This window comes from Pectinophora gossypiella, chromosome 1 (genome assembly GCF_024362695.1).
Source record: "Pectinophora gossypiella chromosome 1, ilPecGoss1.1, whole genome shotgun sequence".
Classification (NCBI taxonomy): domain Eukaryota; kingdom Metazoa; phylum Arthropoda; class Insecta; order Lepidoptera; family Gelechiidae; genus Pectinophora; species Pectinophora gossypiella.
In genome coordinates this window covers 15049963-15073242 of record NC_065404.1, presented here as the reverse complement: position 1 = coordinate 15073242, position 23280 = coordinate 15049963, and the positions used below count along the sequence as shown (strand labels likewise).

Below are 23280 nucleotides of genomic sequence, written 5' to 3'. Positions count from 1 at the left end.
TATACAGAACGATTGATTTCACTAGAACAACAACTTAATATCTTCTATCGAGTGGTTCGTGAGGTGGATTACCAATCTCATCAACCCTGGTGTCAGGGTCACAATTGAGCCGCCAGAGGCCACTGACATGACTCATGTAACGACTACATGCATCAGTAAGTAGTGACCGGGACCAACGGCTCAACGTGCCTTACGAAGCACGGATCATCTTACTTTCGGACCGTCAAGTGTGCAACCTACAACAACAATGAACCAACTAATAAAGTTATTAAATCATAATTCTAACACTTTAGTAGCACAGAATCTGTAAAAACAAAATTGTAATGATGTAATGGTTTGCAATCATTTCTTAGAAGCCATTGTATTAGCTGATCTAACGCCATAAGCTTCTTGTGGTTAGAGGAGGAAAAAAAACGGTTTAATAGAAAAATTACGTTGTAATAATTGACTTAAGGTATATTTAGTTTGATTTTTTAAAAGTACCTATTAATGTATTAATGTGTTTTTGATTGCTAACACTGAAACGATAGGTAAAACCCTGATAGATAAAAAAATGATACGAGAACCGAATGATTGGAACGCTTTGCTACAGTCTATGTTTCTCAATTATCACAGCTTCACACCAGTATCCTCAAAAGGGTGGGCAGAGGTGTATACTGAACACCTACTCTTCACCATCTTTATGTTCATGTTTAAGTCCAATCTAATGGGGGGCGAGCCTAGTGCCATTAACCAGGCACAAATCTTGGAAACCACGTAAGATCAATTATCTATGATCGACATGAATTTATACCCATAAAGTCGATTTCAGTGGTTGATATAAAGTTAGAGGCGATGTTACCTCCGATGTAAATAAAACTCCTCCGAGATGGTGATGAGCGGACTTTATTGCAATAAATATTGTAATATTCTAAAAAGAAAGAAGACAAAAATGTTGTATCGGCAAAGTCGCCGTGGACTTCGTGGAAGTTCCGTAATACCCAAGTAGCAATCAAGAATTGTGATTAAGTCATATATGTCTAAACTTTAGCTAAAGTGAGATTTATCCAAATCAAATAGGACTTATTAGGACTTCATAAATTCATTTCCTTCTTTAATTCTATATAGTTTTCAACAAATCCTACTTTAGATAATTTAGAATACACAAAACCAAGTTAAGTATTCACAAAACTATTTAGTCTTATCTCAGCCTACTGTTAAGTCTACAAGTATTCTTTTACTTTACTCAGATTATTTGAAGGCTCACTTAACACTAAATTGATTTAGTGAAGTATCAGTTTAGTCTTGTAAAGTAAAAATTGATTGCCTAGATATACTTAAGGCAATTTTTATTATTTGTTGCTCCTATACAAGACTGTTTTATTCGTTTTTGACTACAATAAGTAAAACATAAGAAAAGTCTATTCAATGGACGATAAAATCGAAATAGAAGCAAGCAGAAAGATGGATGAAGTCCAAATAATAAAATGATCTGGTGATTTTCGAAGGCAGAATATTAAATACTTACAGAAAATTAACCTGTGATAATGCACATCCCACTGTTTTTGTTAGCGATGCGATATCTTCTTTATTGCCATAATTTTTTTATATCGATTGGTATAACACAATCATTTAATTTTGGCAAAAAAATCGTAAGTTCCTGTTTTTCAAATCCGATCCAGCGTGTGGCGGCCCAGGTAACTACGTCTCGCACAAATCTTCTCAAAAATGACTAAGCTAGTCTAACCTAATCTAAGCGCACGGCAACACTACACCATGAAAAATCGAGTTTTATATTAAAACCTGCTAAGTTCAAATATAAAATTAGGTACCTATTAGTCTAATAATAAATAAATCCAATCAAAAACATAAATGTGAAATGAGAGCCAAGTTCAATATTATGCAATGCTTTGGTTGTTGACTTCAACGACAAAAGAAGTGAGATCTAAATGGGTGCCAAGTTCAATGGTCAGTCCTGAAATTTATTTATAAGTAACAGTATAACATATCATATCTTCTTATAACATAAATATATTGTAGCCTAAGGTCTGTCTTATTGTAGGTAAGTACATATCCTCGTAACGCGTGGGTCCTTTTAAAAGGACAAATTCAAAACTAAAAGTCGACTTTATAGATATAATACATTTGAATACCTATTAAACTCGTTTAAGATTCACGTTAAGTTAAAAAAAATAATATGCCAGTAAAATGGATGTGAGTTGTGTTGTATCTTGGGCGAAAAGCTGACAACCTATCACCGCTAAACACATGTTCCAACTTGCTTACCTACCCTTAAAGTACTTGTCGAATATGGCATCAAGTGGTTTTATGATCACTTAGTGCTCTGCCTACCCCGATATAGGCGTGATTGTATGTTATGTTAAGTTAATCCACATACCTACCACAAAAAGACCGGCTGTCATGAGTTTTGATTACTTACTGATTCTTGCATCTATAGTTAGGTACAGGCACTAATTAGGTATTTATGTTAAGCGTTCATAATAGAATCTAATTATTTATGCCAGTTTATTATTTTTTCCTTTATATTCATCTAATTACCTATCTTACCAAATACCAAATTTTAACTCTCTAGGATCATCTGGAACTGGGTTAGAGTTTTGATTTATAGGTCAGTCAGTCAGTCAGTCAGTCAATGATAAAAATGAGGATTTTTGTACATTAATATCTAAATAACCGTTTGAGATAAGCTTATGAAATTTAGAACACTTATATGTATCTCACAAGTCTCAATACAGGGTGTTAGTGACATCGTAACGAAAACTTTGAGGGATGATTGAGACCATGATTCTAAGATGATATCAAGTGGAATTTTCCGTCGCAAAAGTATGGAACAGAAAATAACAAAAATTTTCATGAATTTTCCGAATGAAAATACCACTTGATTTCAACTCAGAATCATGGTCTGAATCATCCCCCTCAGTATTCGTTACGGTGTCACTAACACCCATACCTACTTGTATGGCTATAGTATGTACTTGTGCGGGGTGTAAGTGACATCGTAACGAATACTGAGGGGGATGATTCAGCTAATAATTCTAAGTTAATATCAAGTGGAATTTTTCATCGCAAAAGTATAGAATTGAAAATAATTTAAAAAAACAAAAAAAAATCATGAATTTTGCGACGGAAAATTCCACTTGATATGAACTCAGAATCATGGTCTGAATCATCCCCCTCAGTATTCGTTACGATGTCACTAACACCCCGTATATGAGCCAAATTTACGATACGATACGATACGATTTGATACGTTTATGTAATAAAATAGTTTTTGATTTATGAGGGGGTCAAAAGTGGCTGCAAATGGTTCGTGTAATATTACACACGGTGCGGCTCGCCAGTTCTATTTCTTGAACTTGGCTTGATACGCTACCGCGTGTCTAGATACTTTTCTTTCTTCTTTCATTCTTTCTTTTAATAATTTTAAAAATGTACCTATTTTTAACTAAGCTTTATTCACAATCATAAACAAAACATATCTATTTTAAGTTTTGTGTATGGTTAAATGCATTTAAAGTGGGCATTAGATTCGATTCCTTTATTTTTTTAGCTTGATAAAGTCATCGAGAATTGGGCCGCCTTTTTTAACAATAATGTTTTTGGTGGGCTTAGAAACTACCGCGCACACACACGACGTTAATCAAATTGCAAGGGTTCTTCGTATATACAATATTCAACGGATACTCGTAAATTTTTACAATAATCACATTGTTTCCGTTGGCAATTAGAAGCGCGGTGATCGTACCTACTTTGCGTCAGCGAACCATGTAGGTACCTATGATAATGTATGCGCGGAGACTCATTAGCAAATTGAGTTTATGTTTGTTAGTTCCAATTGCGATAAATATTAAATAATTAAGTAAATCACATTCCTATCCAAGTAAGAACTCAGCATAACAATATTTTTTATCTTCCACGAGTCGAAAAACTTACCTCTCAAACAAACATACTTTCCATAGGTTTTAAAAGCTTGTTCGATTTTAATTGTTACTTGTTACATAGATGATTCTGGCACAAAATAAACAAACATGATTTTACGACATTACTTTACTAAATCAAAATAGAGGATCACTTTAGACATAAGAGTTTTAAGTAGGAATTCACTAAATACTTTTTGTCTTAAGTTGGTATACTCCTAGACAATTGAAGTAAAATTTATCTTAACTAGTACTTGATGAAGTGCAACTTGACTTTACTTTTCTAAACTGATTCTTACGAAATCAATTGTTTCTAAAGTCTTACTTCATTTAGAAAAATATTACTTAACGCCATTTTGCACTTACAGGAAGAAAACATGTAATATTTTTTTGACAATATTATCGTCAAAAACTGAAGTAAATTAATATATATCTCTGTTGTAGTAACAATTACTGCGTTCAGCTGTCACATATTAATACAAAATGAATTTCTCTATACTATATGTCACCATTTTTTTTATTTGCTGAATAATCAATCCAAATTTTATTATTATTTTTCTGGTATATTAAAGGCCCTTCTGTTTTTTAACACTTTCTATCGATTTTACACGAGAAACAATCATGCGTTTATAATTTCCTGTATGTGAAACGGCAGAATAACCTTTTGTTAAAACAACTTAACAAATATTTTAGACGCCATTTTCTTACAGACTTCATTTCTTGTGTTAATGTAAATGTTCGCCATTATATTCTAAAATAAAGACGCGTGAAGTAAAAATCGTTTTAGTATGACCTGAAGTTTTACTTCGTTAAGTTACAATTGACTCAGTGCAATTCAATCCTATAGTCTTAACTAAGTATTGTAGATATCTTCAAGTATACATTTTTGGTATTAAGTGATACTACAAGAATTCTAAGTTTAGAATACGCAAGAACATTGTCTAAAGTAGGGTTTAAGTCTGACTTAACGTTGTCTTAAGTCTGTCTTGTATAAGAGTTAAAGTATGTGCCCACTTTTACTAAACTGTATCTTCAAGACATCTTGAGGGATATCTTGGAGACATATAAGACTTATCCAAGACAAGGGCTTGATTTAGTCTACTTGCCTTCAAGATATCTACAATTCTCTTTTAAGACAATCGGTTGCTACTTGGGTATTGCCAGAGAAAATAATATTACAGTAAAAAAATATAATTATGATTCTGATGTTGCCAACAATATATATATTTGTATATATTCCGAGCCACTTATATGGTCGTAAGGCCGAAATGCCTTTTAAAATCCAAATCCCATTGTTTATTTATTGTGTCTGGAAATCCGGGCGTTACGAAGATATCATAATGTAAGTCAAGCGTTCTTGGAACAGGACTAAGATTCTCGAATTTTTAATTTCACTTGCTACATAAAGTTCATTTACTTAAATGCAAATCGTGACAAGGATTTTTGGTTAAAACCTTGTCTTGCCAAAATTAATGGGAAACGACGTCGTTGTCTGAGTGTCGAAATGGGTGTCGACGTCGACACGTGTCGTTGAGAACAATAGTTCTTTGAACCTTGACCTGTTTTCCTCGAATCCAATTATATATGTACGTATATACCTATTTACAAATTACTAGCCTTTACATTTTGGCCAGGAAATAGTATAGAGCAATTCTGTTATTGCCTTGCGTAATTCTATTTTTGGGCGAATATATTGAATAAGTTTGTTGTTTTGTGTGAGTTACTATTAGAGTTGAGGGTTGATAGATTATTATCGATAGCAAAGTCAAAAATAACACCTTCGATAGTGTTGTTTCTGAATATATTGATACTATAATCGATAGATCATCATCTCCCTAGCATTTTCCCGTTTAGTCACAGTGTCCGCATACCTAACCTGAAGATTTGACAGGTCCGGTTTTTACAGAAGCGATTGCTTGTCTGACCTTCCAACCCGCAAAGGGAAAACCAGCCCAATACAGGTTAGGACATACCTCCGAAAATGCATTTCTCGGGAAGGTGGATTTCCTCACGATGTTTTCCTTCACCGCTGAACACGTGATAATCATTTATGATCATAAATTCGAAAACAAATTCGACAATCATTGGTTTAGCCCTGTGCTGGATTGGACCCGTGACCTCAAAGTGAGAGACAAGCGTTCTACCAACCGGGTTAGTACGGCTCCCATACTATTATCGGTAGATATAGGAGAGAAACAGAAAGAGATGGCGCGACGACTAGGATGCTTGACGGAGAGACTTGCCGGAATACGAAGAGGACCGCGAAAAATGTAAAGAGCAAAGGAGAGGTCTTTACCCCGCAGTGGGATCGTGTATGCTAGATTAGATCAGATAGTAGAGATAATTTTCAAAGTCGCTAGTTCGGCAGAAGCGGTTTTATCTAATGTTTTTGTGATGCTTACTTGCTAAAGACTAATGACTACTTACAGTCTACTTAATAATGTAAAGACTACACCAAGAATAAACTAACCTTACAAATAAACATTAGACTTAAAAAAGGTGATTGTGTATGTGTTTGTTAGACTAGATAGATGAGGTTTGATAGATTATCATAGATGGCAAAATAAAAAATGGTAGCACCGGTGGTATTGTTTCTGACTATGTACGCACTATTGATGCTATCACTATTGTATAGATGATTTTCAAGGTCCACTATCGAAACCTAGTTCGTGAGTTTGTCAATATTGATACAGTAACAGACAGTACAAATATACAAATTTGTACTCAAATACATGATTTTCAACTTGGCAGTAGTAATTTTAATTAATGCTTTTGTTTTGTATATAACTTGCTAACCACTTTATTTCTTTTATCTGACGTGAATTATTGTACATTTGCCGCAGATGGCATTAACTACATGGCCGGACAAATGTGTAACGGTGTTATAGTCTCGAAATTTAATAAAAAGACTACACATTTCACCAAGAATAAACACTACCCTTACAAGTGATTACCGTAAATTTGGTAACCTCTGACATTAGCGATTTCACACAGGATGAAATTTACCCCCGACATTTCCGTCAGAGCATGTGTTAGCATAATATTACCATCAGTCGTTGGCGAGTTCGGTGGCAGTTTGTGTTGGACATGTTGAGGATTTTTTCTAGCTTTTGACATGGGCCGGAAAATCTGATCGTCAGATTTATTGGCAGGAATAATTAACAAAAATATATAAAGTCACAGTAAAGACAGGCGGTTCACGAACCTAAATATTTATTGTGCAGGCCGGTGAGCTGCCGGTGAGTGGCTTCTCGTTTCCCCGGTGTCTAACTGGGGTGTACTCACATTTTTTTTTTCAATATTATACTTACCTCCTATTATCATTACTAACATAGTGTGTAAGACTTTCTTTTGTACTAATCATCTATGGACTTTTTTGTCAACATATAAATGTTTTTTTTTTTATATTTACAGTAATTTCTAAAAGTTAAGCTGGTGAACGCGGACTATGCTCCGGCACAGAAGCCTAAAGGAATGACTTGCCCACCTCTAGTCGGTTTGTAGGTCAATGAAATGAAACGAAATTGGGACAGGCGGTGGTCGTCGTGTCGATAGCATTATCATATTCATTGGCATTTGATTTACTACCGTTGAGGAAAGAGAGGCAGGGGAAAACCAAGAAGAGCTTACATGGAACAAATTGAAGAGGCAAACGTCGTGTCTTATAAGGAAGTGAAAGAATTGACCTTTGGTAGACAGGTATGAGGAGGTATGTGACCTAACCTGTATTGGACTGGTTTTCCCTTCGCGGGTTAAAAGATCAGACAGGCAGTCGCTTCTGTAAAAAAACCAGATCTGACATCTTCAGGTTAGGTAAGCGGCGGCATGTGCGCCTAGGTTTGTCACTTCCAACTTTACCACTTACACCCGCATTTACTAAACGATTACTTACTATTTACTTAAGTAAGTACATAGAAGGAAGTACATAGCTAGAATGGAAAGTAACGTATATTAATGTCACTAAGGTTCTGAGGATCACCGGTTTGATTCTCACATGGGGAGTACCGGTTCGATTCCCAGTACCGGACTTGTACAAATGAGCTATTCATTTATTTCACCTGCAATTTTACGAGTACAGTCGGCTTGATCATTATAGACGGCTGTACGGCTCACCAGCTATCACGTTGGTCTAACAGAAAGCTCGGTGAGGTCTAGGTGGTGTTAGTAACATCGTAACGAAAACTTTGACTTTGAAACTACGTACGTAGTCACATAGGTAGTTTCAAAGTAGCAACTTTTCGCGTCGTTCGATTTACACTGCGCCAGCAGCAAAAACTCAAAATCATAAACATTTCCGACAAGAAAAACACCAACCATCGTGTTTAGTACTTTCAAGTAGGCGATCTGATTTTTATTTCGTTACGGTGTCACAGACACCCTTTATCAATGTAGATCGAGATAAGGTACTATTCATTTGTTAATGCAATTTCCTCCTGTTAATATGTAAAGTAATGAAACATTAATAATTTCTACGCCTTTACTTTCTTTCATTAGATAACTATTACTACATAATTGTATTGTGAATTTATATTTGTACTGTGGTAGGTATATCTATGTTGTTTGCTTATGATTCTCTGTCATATGAGATGTCATTGGAATTTTGTTTTCTGTTTCTCAAATAAAATGCAAGGGTGCTAGTGACATCGTAACGAATATATATATATAATATATATATAGTCCTCCTTGTCGTATCCGACAACGGCGACCTCAGTCTCGACGAATACTGAGGGGATGAATCGGCTTATAATTCTGAGTTAATATCAGGTGAAATTTTTAGTCGCGAAAATTCATGAATTTATTTGTAAATTATTATCGTTTTCATTCTTTTGCGAAGAAAATTTCCAATTGATATCAACTCAGAATCACGGTCTGAATCAACCCCTTAAAGTTTTCGTTGCAATGCCACTAAGGTGTTAGTTCTTATGTTATCTAGCCTAAAGTGTCCCACTGCTGGGCAAAGGCCTCCCTCCATTTCTTCCAGGACCCTTTCTCTAGTGCTTCCTCCGGCCAGCCCTCCAGGAAAGCACCCAAGTCGTCACGCCATATTTCCATAAAGATAATTAATTACAATAGCTCTATGAAGATCTGTCAAAGGCGAAAGAGTCATTAATTAGAATGTTGGGATTAAGCCGATTAATTCAGTAAATAACAATGCTCAACAAAAAACCATAGATGAAAGGCGACTAGAATGTTCCATTTCCATTCATAAAGATACTACAAAAGAAAAAGAAGCGACTGAGTTCTTGTTGAACGGATTAAGACCAGAGAAGTTCCGGTTGAGAGCTAGCGATATCTCTAACTGAACGTTATGTCTGATTGAAAGAAAAAAGTGTATTGTAATCTGTAGATGTGGATGACACAGGTAAATAAATGCTCATGCATAGTAACGAACAAAAAGTCCTATTAATGTTCTGAATATGCTCCATAAAGGTCGCTTATATATTTATCATTATAGGTCGAAAATTCGGTGGAATATTTACCTAAACTTAACGGTACATACATAGAGTTGTTAATACCGTTCTCCGTCTTACCTCATCATCTCCGAAGCGTTAGCCTGTTTTCACGGGGTCCGCGCTAACCTAACCGAAAGATTTGACAGGTCCGGTTTTTAACAGAAGGCAAAACCAGCCCAGTACAGGTTAAGTTACATATCTCCAAAACGAATTTCTCGGGACTCTGGGTTTCCTCGCGATGTTTTCTTTCTCAAACAAATTTGAAGATCATTGGAATTCAGGCATAAACCAATCGTAACAAGAATTTGGCGGCCCAATGGTTGTCCTTACACCAGGTTTGATGAAGTCCGTCATTGGTCTGTGATACACGAGAAGATTTTTTCCATCATAATAACTCCAAACGTATTTCACCCTTGAAACTGGTTGCCTGTGTATTATCATAAAATTACTATTAATCCTAAGCTAAGGCCGGACATGTAGAATTTTTCGCTGTGTGTGGCTCGGGACTATGACGTCATACTTTCGAATGATTAATGATTACAGGACTGAGGGCGGAAAATACTATTGTTAGGTTACTTTTAGAATGTTTGTAGGTCGAGTGTCACTTGTTTTGAACATTCTTGTTGAGTGGACGTGGACGTTCTAAACTTACACCATTATTAATTTAAAACTAATAATAAATTAATTATAATAATAAAAATTTAATTTACTCCTCAGGTATAAAGATGTTCTGAAGCGGCATATGAGAAGATGCAACATTGAGCCTTCTCAATGGGAGGGATTGGCAGCACAGCGCCCAGAATTGCGCACGCTGGTGATGAGGCGAGTCCACGAGTTCGAGCAACAGCGCACGGCAGACCTCGACTCTAAACGTGATGAGTTGAAGGCCCGTCCCCCTGCCACTATTCATTATAATTACCAAAACGGTGTGCTCACGTGCCCTCACTATGCGCGGGAGTTCACTGTAAAGATAAGCTACATAAGCCATCTTCGGGCGCATCAGCGTCGTGCCGACTAGGAGTCGAAGTGGTCGCCATGGCCGAAATCTTTCGGAGATCATTATCATCATCACTAATTTAAATTTTCAGCATTTTACTCTTCCAGTTTAATGTTAATTTTTTTTTTTAATATTAGAAAGGTTCAACAAAGTTTTATTCTTCTCTCGTGTGGGTTGTGAGGCGAATTACCAATCTCATCAACCCTGTCAACCAATCTCAGGGTTACTATTAAGCCACCAAAGGCCCCTGACATGATTCATGTAACGACTACTTACTTACATCAGTAAATAGTAACCGGGACCAATTGCTTAACGTGCCTTCCGAAGCACGGAACATCTTACAAAAGAAAATAAAATAAACTAGGTGTATGATTTTGTGATAAGTCCCCACCGGGATTCGAACCCGGGACCTCCAGATCGTGAGGAACGCTCAATCACTGGACCACGGAGGCTGCTCTGGTCACATTCCATTTGATAAGTTCGCTTATTTGACCTTCCCCTAATTGTGATGTCTGTGGAGTCGTCGAAGACGTTTTCCATATTCTAATGGAGTGTGACCGGAACGAGGTTGATGAGTCGAAATTCTGTAACACATCCATTTCTGCTGAGGTTACCATTATCTATCCACGATGTATGTAATGGTTCAGTGTATTTGGTAGGATTGTTAATCACGCAATCATTAACATTAATTCAGTGTCAACAAGTTCACTTTCCAATACCATTTTTCTGATTTTCTTTGACAGTTACAATGTAATTTTACCTTGAAACTATCGACAGGTCGCTTTACTTGTACACTGTTTAATATTTTATGAAAACGAGGTTAATACTATAACACCACTCAAATTGGTTTGCAATACGAATGAATACCGTCACGTAGAGGTGGTGCGCAATTTGCATTCTAATAATGCTTGATATTAGACTTCAATGTTGATAATCAATAAGTAATTTAGCAGTTCATGTTACCATTCCGCTGACGCCTGTACTCGTAATCTCAGTGAAATGGGCAAAACCATAAGTTAGCATAAGCAAACTTGTAGGCGTTGTAGCCGCATAAGTTCACTAACGACCTCCGTGGTCCAGTGGTTGAGCGTTGGGGTCACGATCCGGAGGTCCCGGGTTCGAATGCCGGTCGGGACATATCACAAAAATCACTTTGTGATCCCTAGTTTGGTTAGGACATTACAGGCTGATCACCCGATTGTCCAAAAACTAAGATGATCTGTGCTTCGGAAGGCACGTTAAGCCGTTGGTCCCGGTTACTACTTACTGATGTAAGTAAGTAGTCGTTACATGAGCAATGTCAGGGGCCTTTGGCGGCTCAATAATAACCCTGATACCAGGGTTGATGAGGTTGGTAATTCACCTCTCAACCCACACGATAGAAGAAGAGAATCCGCGAATCTGATTATAAGTAAAATACACACAACACATAAATATAAGCTCACACCTATATTCCCAAATTGGGGTAGTCAGAGGTACATCCGCCATAATGAACTAAGCACCCACACTTTATCGAGATTTTTTTTATTTATTTGTACACAATAAATCAGACACAAGAAAGATACAAAGAAAACAGATTGTACAGGTTTTTGTTGGAACAACGTGATAGGTGAAGAGTCGTATCGCCGTCTATAATGGTCGAGCCAACTGTGTTAGATAAAATTGCACCAAAGATAAATTAATAGGGTATAATAAACGTGCATTTAAGTCCGCTGCCAGGTGTCGAACCGGCGCTTCCCGTTTGAGAAGCAAGCCAGTACCTTACAGGATCACAGTGATTCAAAAAGTAACGCAGGTGATTCATTTCAAATCCTTACGCTGTATTCCAGCGTAGAATCATAGACATTTTTTTTGCTTTGGTTTTCCTCCAAGGGCAAGGCAAAGGGAACTATGCCCGTACAGCCATGTCTTATCTATATTTTTTCTTAATAATAGTTAATGAGATGATGAAAGGTGATGACGATGAATGACGAAACCTAAGCCCCCATCCTCGGAGTAGACTCCCACTTCGAGCCCCAAACTAATATAAACATAAATATAAATAATCTATAAACATAAATTATAATTATAAATAATAATATAAACATAAATAATCTATAAACTTTCGAGTTATAAAGCGGCTTATTGGCACGAACCGAAAATAGATATAGAATAGGTACACTTTGTTTATTGAATATTCCGATATAATAACACTATCGCGAATGTTTTCCGACTAACTTAATGCGATCATTAACCACAAAACACCACTTCGTATTAATTATTTAGATTATTCAATGAAGAAAGCAACCGTCCCGTTCCCGTTCCCGCCAAAAAGCCAGAGTCATAGACAAATAGTTTTCTTCCAAATACTTAACCATAAAGATTTTGTTTTGGAACTTCAATTACCAAGACCTTCATACAAGGTCAGGGTACTTACGTAATTATACGTTTCCACATGAGTAATGAACTAGAGGAAACAAGTTTCTATCTACGTGCAATTAGTACATTACTTTTTTGTGCAACAATGGCCCCTACTAATTTTACTTTAAGTTATACCTGTCATTTTCTTATTCGCCGAAAAGGAAAGGGACGGACGATTAACAGCTCTTAATTTTAGAAAGAATGAGTAACCCGGGTGAATCAAAAAGGTATCTCGCTGGTATGCAAACCGTTCGACGTGTGCTGTCAATTTAATTCTGTCGAGTTTTTAAAATTCCTGCCAAAATTGACGTGTCTTCCATAAATTTTATGTATGTCGATTTTATCAGTCCCCTAGGTTATCCGTCCCCGTATCCGTACGTCAGGTATTCGTATTGTGTTATTTTAAAATAACAAAGTTAATTTTGATCGTTTTTGACATGCGACTTTTGGACAATGGAACGAACCATCTTGATAATTTAATGCTTTATAATTTAAAAAATAAATAATTGTTCTGTAATCAGATTATTAATTAGCTAGCAGGTAGGTCAACTTCAAATTACGTTTGTCTTCAAAAATACCTAACAAGTCTAGGAAACATAACACATAACAAAGTATCACACTTGTATCCCCATAGGGGTAGGGGCCTACCCCTATTAGTTACCAACCTACTACCAAATTATTAAGTACGCAGTAGGTAGGTTGGGAAATATCACAGAAATTACTTTGTGATCCCTAGTTTGGTAAGGACATTACAGGCTGATCGCCTGATTGTCCGAATGTAAGATGATCACACGTTAAGCCGTTGGTCCCGATCGCTATTTACTGATGAAAGTGAGTAATCGTTACATGAGTCAGGGGCCTTTGGCGGCTCAATAATAACCCTGACACCAGGGTTGACGAGGTTGGTAATTCACCTCACAAGCCACACGATAGAAGAAGAGTTAGGTAACCTACAAATTGAGTTTGTCTTCAAAACACCTAACAACTCTAGGAAACATAACACGAAACAAAGTATGCGGAGGACATGAGTTCTAGTATGGCTTTGTATGCCGAAGAAGAAGGCATCGAGACAAACCTGTTTAGGTTTAGCGATGTTTGTAAATAATCTATGTGTAATTTATGAAGTGTTATAAATAATAAAAAATAAAAAATAGACTCTGGGCGCCATCCCACTTGCGTAAGACAGAGCACTGCAGGGCGGAAGGCAAGAGGGAAACCACTGCCCTATTTTTCCCTAAAAAGTAACATGGAAATTGCTGCACCGACAAGAGCGTGGCTCTTAAATTGATGATGATGAACAAACCATCACGCTTGTATTCTCATAGGGGTAGGGGTAGGAACATGGATAACTGATATAACATGGTTTCCAGGATAATTACGTGACTTGTTAATGGAAATAGACCCTATTGATTACATGGCGCTTAAACATAGCTGGCGAGGAATGGCTGTATTATATACTATACAACTTTGTCTACTCTTTCGGGATACAAGCGTGAAGCTAACAAAACAGATTATGTAAGCTATATTAACATTATAAGTAGCATGACTTGTTTTTAGATTCACAGACAAGGCGCCATGTCAACTAATCATAAACTCATTACGCGCAGAACTCATTATAGCAAGTAAACATAGCAAATAAAAACACCTGATTGTATCCTCTGTTTTGAGTCATCATCATCTCCCTAGCATTATCCTGGTTTTCATAGGATCCGCTTACCTAACCTGAAGATTTGATGGGCCCGGTTTTTTACAAACCGCCTTCCAACCCGCGAAGGGAAAACCAGCCCAATACAGGTAAGGTCACATACCTACCTCCGAAAATGCATTTCTCGGGAATGTGGGTTTCCTCACGGTGTTTTCCTTGACCGCTGAGCACGTGATAATTATTTCTGATCCAAACACGAATTCGAAAATAAATGCGACAATGATTGGTTTAGGCCTGTGCTGGAATCAAACATGCGACCTCAAAGTGAGAGGCAAGCGTTCTACAAACTGGGCAACCACGGCTCTGTCCGTTTTGAGTCATCGACTAACATAATTTATTCTTCGTATAAAATTACAAAGACCACTTATAACGTTGTAATCTTCACAATTGCAAGGTAATCTAACATCTTGCATAAACTTCGTTGTCGTAAAATACACAACAAAGAGTAACAAAGAAGAATTATACTTTGATCCGGTTCATTATAGGCTTCTTCAGGGCCTTTATACATAATGAGGGCCTATCCATGCTATGTTCCCCAAAAATAATATAGCTGGCGCTGTCGAGATCTAACTTGATAATTACCAATTTTCTCATTACCCGGCTAATGGCAGAAGCATAGATAAAAGATTTTTGCTTGATGTTTGGATCTGATTATGTATAGAAATATTTTGATACCCATATTGTTTCTCTTTATTTTGATCAAAGTAATAATTCGGTGGAAGATGGGTTGTGCCTGGGTGTAATAAAAAGGGTCATCCAATGACGTATATTTATAACAGAGTAGTTTATAAAACACTTCTGACCGTTGCAAGAAATCAGATATAAATGCAAACGATGTTTTTACCGCTTCGAATCAGATTGTGTGCAGTACCAACAATGCAAGGTCGATAAGGCGGCCTTAAGGCTAAATAATTACAGAAACAATGATGGTCCGATATCTCGAGTTATGGAAATAATTAATGTTGAATAAAAACACAATGAAAATGAGTAACAATCGTAGTTTTTATTTCAATTTGAATGTTAACAATGAGGTGTTAAACTGAACAAGGATATTTATGGTTTGTAATGAATGACCACGGAAGAGTAAGCCGTTATTATATTTCTTTTAAATTCTAACCGATACATACATACGTACACAAACTCATCAGGCCTATTTCCCTCCGGGGTAAGCAGAAACTATACCTCTAGAATTCCATTTGCTTCGATCCTGACACACTTCTCTTGCTTCCTCCACATTCATCAATTGCTTCATATACGCACGCCGGTTCCGAGTAGATCGTACTAAACCTTTTCTAAGGACATCTCCAATTTGGTCAATGTAAGTCCTTCTAAGCCTTCCTCTACCAGCCCTACCATCAACTTTCGCTTTATATACCGCTTTCGCAATTATTTTATCCTTCATCCGCTCTACGTGTCCAAACTAAGCTAACATTCCCTACTCAATCTTAGTCACTATATCGTCTTTTACACCACATCTCTGTCTGCTGACCGATGATAGTGTAATATTAATTGGGTCGTATACTAGATTCAAGATAAATTATGAAATTCTGATTACTAACTAAAGACAGATATAAAAGTAATGACAAAAAAAAAGTCCGACATTTTATCATGTTTTTCTATGACGTCACAGTGTGCTTTGTCATACAAATTCCATAGTGATTTCGTGTTTTGACGTTTAATAAAAAGTAACTGATTTGACAGGTTGGAAACCAGCATATTATCAGGGAGCCATAGTTGCTCAGTTCCAAAAGCGCTTGACTCTTGACGTGGGGTCGAATCCCAGCGCCCACCCATATATCAAACTTTGGGCTCTAAAAGTCATAAGAATATTACATAACATTAACAAAGATGGTGTAATCTCAATGCTTATCGAAGGGATTTGCCGGAGATCGCGCAAAGTCGAGAGTTGTGGAAAAATCAAGGGGAGGCCTTTGCCCAGCAGTAGGATCGAACAGGCTAAATAAGTAGGTAACAAAGCATCACACCGGTATCCCCGAAAGGGTAGGCAGAGAAGTACAATATGTTTAATTGCTATACCTATAATAGGCGAGCCTATTGCTATTAATCAGACACATCCTGGAAACCACGTGATATCCACTTTCTATAATCCAGTGACAAATTAAAACGCATACAGACGTTATCAGTGGTTTGAGGTTCGAACGGGATTTGAACACGAGACACTAAAATGTGGGTCACGCGTTCTGCGAACTGGGCTATCGCAGATTGAAATTTTATGTCTTAAGATAAACAAATAGAACTATACAACATGCAATATTCCAAGTCAATTTAAAGCCAGTCATAAAACGTACAAATGATCTACATAAAAATCGATAGTAACAACTTGTGATACGCTTAATCTTTAACTTATAAACTCCAATAAAAAAAAAAATATCTCTCTTTATGACTACAATCTAGTGCCATAAACGCGAACTTATCATAAATACAACAATAAAATTTACTGTATCGAAAGATTTCCGGATTCGTTTATAGATTATCTTTTTTGGTATGCAAAAATAAAACTGGTTCAGTAATATTATATACATAACATAAACTGCCTATATACGTCCCGCTGCTGGGCACAGGCCTCCCCTCAATCAACCGGAGGGGGTATGGAGCATACTCCACCACGCTGCTCCACTGCGGGTTACGGCTAATAGTCGGGACCAACGGCTTAACGTGCCTTCCGAAGCACGGAATCATCTTACTTTTTCGGACAATCAGGTGATTCAAGCCTGAAAAGTCCTTACCAAACAAAGGACAGTCTCACAAAGTGATTTCGACAATGTCCCCATCGGGAATCGAACCCGGACCTCCAGATCTTGAGCCTAACGCTCTAACCACTAGACCACGGAGGCTGTTATATTACAAAGGTAATTTAACAAAAAATAATCCGACTTCAAAGTCTGTCTAAAAAGTAATTTCAATTTGAAATTATTATTTCTCACATTTTGTTGAAACATAGAACACGTTCAGCTGCTTGTCTTCCCGGGCATGTCGTAAAATCCGACAGAGGGATTTTGTCCTCTACAATGATGGACTAATGTTATGGGCGAAAGGCTGATCCCTTATCACCATAAGGTTCATCATATCCAGCTTACGACATCGTATTAACAGTGGCTGCAAGTCTTTGATTACTTGTGGCTCTGCCCACCCCATTAGGGGCGTGAGTTTATGTATGTATGTATGTTAAATACAATTTTAGAATCAACATTTTGAAGGCGTCGCAACCAGCAACATTCGTTATTTGAAAATTCTGCAAATGATGCCTAAGTAGAACATGAAGTTCGGTCATTTTTGTATTTGCGCCGACTTCAGATTCTAAACATTGTTTTCAACAAATAATTACTTATTTCTTTCTCTTTATTTAACATAACATTTTGAAGCTGGTTTATTTTTTTATTACTTCTGAAGTATATTACTAAACTAGTTTTATTTTTTCATACCAATAAAAATAATCTAAAAGATACTACGAGTCGGTTAAAAAAAAGAAAGCGATTTGCTTGTTAATTATCCTGGGCATGCCAATTTAGGGCTTAAGCCGCCACCTTGTGACTGTAATTTGTCTTATAGTATTCATTTTTACCCGACGGCGGCGAAGCAAAAGGAGGATCATGTGTTTAACCGCTATTTATATGTATGTATAATGATGTATATGCACATCTGTTCCAACCTAACTTCTAAACCACCTGTCAGAATTTAACGAATGAGGTTTAACGAAAGATGTATGTAAAAGTATGAAACAAGAAAATAGGTATATTCTGAAATTCTTCCTATTGATGTTTAGGTAATAGCCTATTTTTTTGTTTCATACTTTTTCGAGCGTGATTTTTCTGTAGTCGATTATTAGTTCTTAAACTTTTATTTTTATATCTAGTGATATAATATTCTTTTGGTAAAAACTATTTTGGTATAATAATAGTTTTGGTATAATCAGCTTTGGTATAATTTTTGGAGTAAACAAAACTTAGTTATGTATTTCTGTTTATCTAAGTTAATCAAACTTCACAGCGGATTAGCGGAATATTAATCAGTTAATGTTATCATACAAGTAGTTAGCAAGTTGGCTCTGCGCTTCCGGTTTGAAATTTCAACTATATAGTATAATAGCGATCTAAACGTTTCAGCGTTTTTCCTTGGCACCACCAACACCCAAATCCCGCTTAGATACGGTACTGAAAAGTATCTGCGCGCGATAGACGTTAAATACGACCCCGATAACTCGATTACTCTAGTAGTAGAAGCGGCCAATCATCTCGTGACAACAAATACTTCAGGACGCCGACCCCGCCGGCGTGGTCGAAGATATCGGAAAAGATCTAAAACAAGGATCAATCATAACTCTCAGATGACGCCATGAGCCGAAATTTCTGCCCAACGGGGCACCCTCAGACCTGTTATCGTAAATTTTCTACCGGTTGAGAGCCCTCAGCGCTCCCCATTGGTCCGGCCAAGTAAGTTTTTAAAAATACGTACCAAAATAAAGACGATGTAGGTAAGTGTTAGACCGTGGCTACGAACCTGAAACAAATAAATTTCAGTTAAACCTTTTATACGGAACATAAAATGCACTGTTTTAAGATTTTGGCGGCGAGGGTGTGCTGCCGCCAAAGGATGTTTTCGGGGTACCGAACTGAGCATAGTACCCCGCTAGCCACAAGTTAGTAGTGTGACTAGGGATCGACGATCCAACAGTGTTATGCGTCTTGCCGTGAAAACTTCGATACCGCGTTTCACGACTGCTTGAAGAACGTGGCGCCATCTGTTGCATGTGAGCGGAACTAGGTGGCCAACTAGTTGGGTCCGCTACAAGATCAAGTTTTCATGATTTACTTTATGCAAAAGATTGACCCTGCAGATTAACAATGCAATGAAAGATTGGCAATGCAAGATGGAAGGGGCAAGTCACAGGGACTGTAACCTGGAACCTGACAGAGGGCAGCAGTAACTGTCAGTACTATTCAGAGGCGGAGGACAGGAGTCCTAGTATGGCTTTGTAATAGACTACTCTGGGCGCCATCCCACTTGCGTCATACAGAGTACTGCGGGGCAGAAGGCAAGAGGGAAACCACTGCCCTATTTTTCTCTAAAAAAGTAGCATGGAAAATGCTGCACCGACAAGAGCGTAGCTCTTAAATTGATGATGATGAAAGATTGACCCTAATAGCTATTTTACTCTTGAAAAAAAATGCGTTCATGTTGTCATAGATTGGGATATAGTCGTGAATCTATGTTAAATGTTCTATTTATAATAATATAAGATGGTGGCTCAATGGTCCTGATTCCTGCAGTCACCTACTACTTTTATTGTAATTTATACCTGTCATTTTCTTATCCGTCGAAAAGGAAAGTGACTGATGGACGATTGACAGCCGTTAATTTTAAAATGAACGAGTGGATGAATGAATAACCCGGGCGAATCAAATAGGCATCTCGCTGGTTTGATATCCGTTTGATGTGTGCTGTCAACTCAAATTTATAGGGTTATTGACCAATGTGAAATTTTATGAGGGTTGTTTAAGTTTATCGCCTAAAATTGACGAGTGTTCCATAAATTTTATTCCTGTCGATTATCTGTCCCTTTCTTTTTCGGTGGTTAACAAAATGACAGTTATAACTTAAAATTAGATGGTGTCTGCAGGAATTTGCAACAATATGTTAGTAAATAATATCATTTAAGAATATAATTTATTTAATGTAATAATATTAGGTAATAACCTTAAACAATCCTGACTTAAAATTGACGAGTGTTCCATAAATGCTCCGTCGTTTGTGCCAGTCGATTACCCATCCCTTTCCTTTTCGGCGGATAAGAAAGTGACAGGTATAACTTAAAATAAAATTAAATCGTGTGTACAAGAATCAGCACTAATGTTAAATTTGAAACTAAGGTTGTTGACCTTACAAAACAAACGAAGACGATTCACTAGTAAGTAAACGAAGTATTTCTTAAAACATTTACAGCAACCGTCGAAATGAAATTACAAAAACCTTTTACCCAGAAGGTAAACATACTTCACGCCCACAACCTTTCATAATAAATTCACCTATCAGCTCGAAAACAGACAAAAACAAAAGAATCCCACAACAATATGTCGACCTGTTATTTTCCAGCCAAAATTCCTGAATGACAGCCCTGTCAGTTTTATAATGTAGAAACAGGTCTGTGACGTCATGACACGAATAACATTACCATAGCATTAACATTAATATTGTAAATCAGCTGTAAAGACGGTGGATTCTAAGGAGATAGAAAAAATGAAGGTAAATAAAGAATTGTAGGACAATGTAAAGCTTTGCTTTTGAGAAAATGGATTAATTAGCTGTCTCACCGGGTGGAAAATTGCTTTGTGTATACCTTGCCATTCATTATATTATTTGTGATGATTTTTCAATTATTTTTGCATAATATAAATAATTGACTATTTAAATTTTTGACGAGTGCAGTAAATAGCACAGTATCGTGTTTTATTGTGCAAATTGTTTATAAGTATATTGTATTGTTGTTAAGTAATCAAATTTATATAAATATATTCAATATATTATGACGTTCTCATTCCAATCCAGTTTAAATCATGCACATACACACATACATAAACTTACGCCTATTTCGCACCGGGATAAGCAGAGACTATGGAATTCCTTTTGCTTTGATTCTGACACACTTCTCTTGCTTCCTCCACATTCATTAATCGTTTCGCCGGCCCAGAGTAGATCGCACTGAAACTTTTCCAAAGACATCTCTAATTTGGTCAATGTAATCCTGTAGATATGAAAAGTCCAGTTTTTTACAGAAGCAACTGCCTGTCTGACCCGCGAAGGGTATGGTTACCTATATAGGTATGTCACCTTACCATACCTAACCTACTAGGGTTTCCTCACGATGTTTTCCTTCACCGCTGAGCACGTGATAATCATTCGTGATTCAAACACGAATTCGAAAACACATTCGCGAATCAGCCTGTGCTGGATTCTACAACAGCTCCACTGGGCTACCAAGGCTCCGACGAAATAACTAACATCACCCCCAACAAATACATTAATGTCAGGAAAATGGCGTAAAAATACGCCGCAGTGCGGCCTCGGTGGGTTATCAAGCTGGCGCGGCGTAACGACGACCCATTCACCTTGCTTGCCGCAGATGACTGTGCTTTGCAAATTAAGGGGTTCTATGTAAACTTGGTGTTTGAGTAATGGGGTGCCGTGGAAATAGTCGTTTGGGGAAAAATGCCAAGGTATTGCAATTATCATTCACAGCCTCCGTGGTCTTCTGGTTAGAGCGTTGGACTCACGATCTGCAGGTCCAGGTTCGATTCCCTATGGGAACATTGTCGAAATCACTTTGTGAGACTGTCCTTTGTTTGGTAAGGACATTGAAGGCATGAATCAGCTGATGATTGATTCAGACCATGATTCTAAGTTAATATCAAGTGGATATTTCGAGTATGATTACTCCACCACTCCAATGGGCGTTGGCGAAGGTGTTTGGGCTAGTAGCCCGGGACCAGCAGCTTAGCGTGAACATGATTCTGAGTTGACATCAAGTGGAATTTCCTGTCGGAAAATTCATGAAAATTTTCGTTTTATAAGATTTTTTCAGTTCCATACTTTTGCAACGAAAAGTTCCACTTGATATCAGCTCAGAATCATCGTCTGAATCATACCTCAAATATTTCTCGTTACGATGTCACTAACACCCTGTATTAATACATATAACACCATTATCTAAGTATAAGAATGTTTAACACGTCATCAAAATTATTCCCTGCTGTTGGAACAGCAAAAATTTCGAAAAATAAACAATCTAAAACTTGTGTTGTATACATATTGAAGAGCTCTAGAATAGCTGTATCGAAGTAACTCCATTTGTGTGTCTAAGGCTCTACATTATTGGTGTCTCGCGAGTATACTACGAACAAAGAAAACTGAAGAACTAAAATTAGATTTCGCTTCGAAGAATTTCGTGGTGGAGGTAACAAAAGTACTTTAGACTGTACCACCTCACGTTGGTCTTATATAAAGCTAGGTGAAGCGTGAATACTCAGTTCATCTTAACGGCCTCTGTGGTCCAGTGTGAGCGTTGGTCTCACGATCCGGAGGCCCCGGGTTCGAATCCCGGTGGGGATATATCACAAAAATCACTTTGTGATCCCTAGTTTGGTTAGGACATTACAGCCTAACCACCTGATTGTCCGACAGTAAGAAATGCACGTTAAGCTGCTAGTCCCGGTTACTACTTACTGATGTAAATTATGTAGTCGTTACGTGAGCCATGTCAGGGGCCTTTGGCGGCTCAATAATAACTCTGACACCAGGGTTGACGGGGTTAGTAATTCACCTCATAACCCACACGATAAGAAGATAACCCAAGTGGGAATATAGTGGTTAGTTTTGGTAATGTTAACTTGTTTAGACTGTAGTATCCGTTATGGATGGTGGATTTTCGATCATGTTATTTTGATACTTTCCTTATTGCAAAGGTGAGCGCAGGAAAATAAAACAACCAGCTCGTTTAATAAATTATTTTAAAGTGAAAGAAAAATACATTGTGACTGATGGAATGAATGATTGAGTTATGAACGACTATTGAACAAGTGAGTTTATGATTGAATGACAATGTTTGTTTTTAAATATATTGAGTAGGCTTGGATATTTGCAAATATCAATATTCCTTTTCAGTCATCTTCTCTGCTCTCTACTGGGGGAATTCCTGTTCTGCGCGTTCTTGCCGCGGGGGTGGCTGAGTACGGATAGGACCCGAGATCTACGGGGTATAAAGTAGCACCATTGCACAGTGATAAGGGTGAATAC

The 23280-nt window shown here is 37.3% G+C and overlaps 1 protein-coding gene across 1 annotated transcript in view; it reads right to left on the bottom strand.

The window, feature by feature from the left end:
• The window catches only part of LOC126370237 (uncharacterized), a 565986-nt gene that overhangs the window by 205223 nt on the left and 337483 nt on the right, over positions 1–23280 (bottom strand). The window lies entirely within an intron of this gene.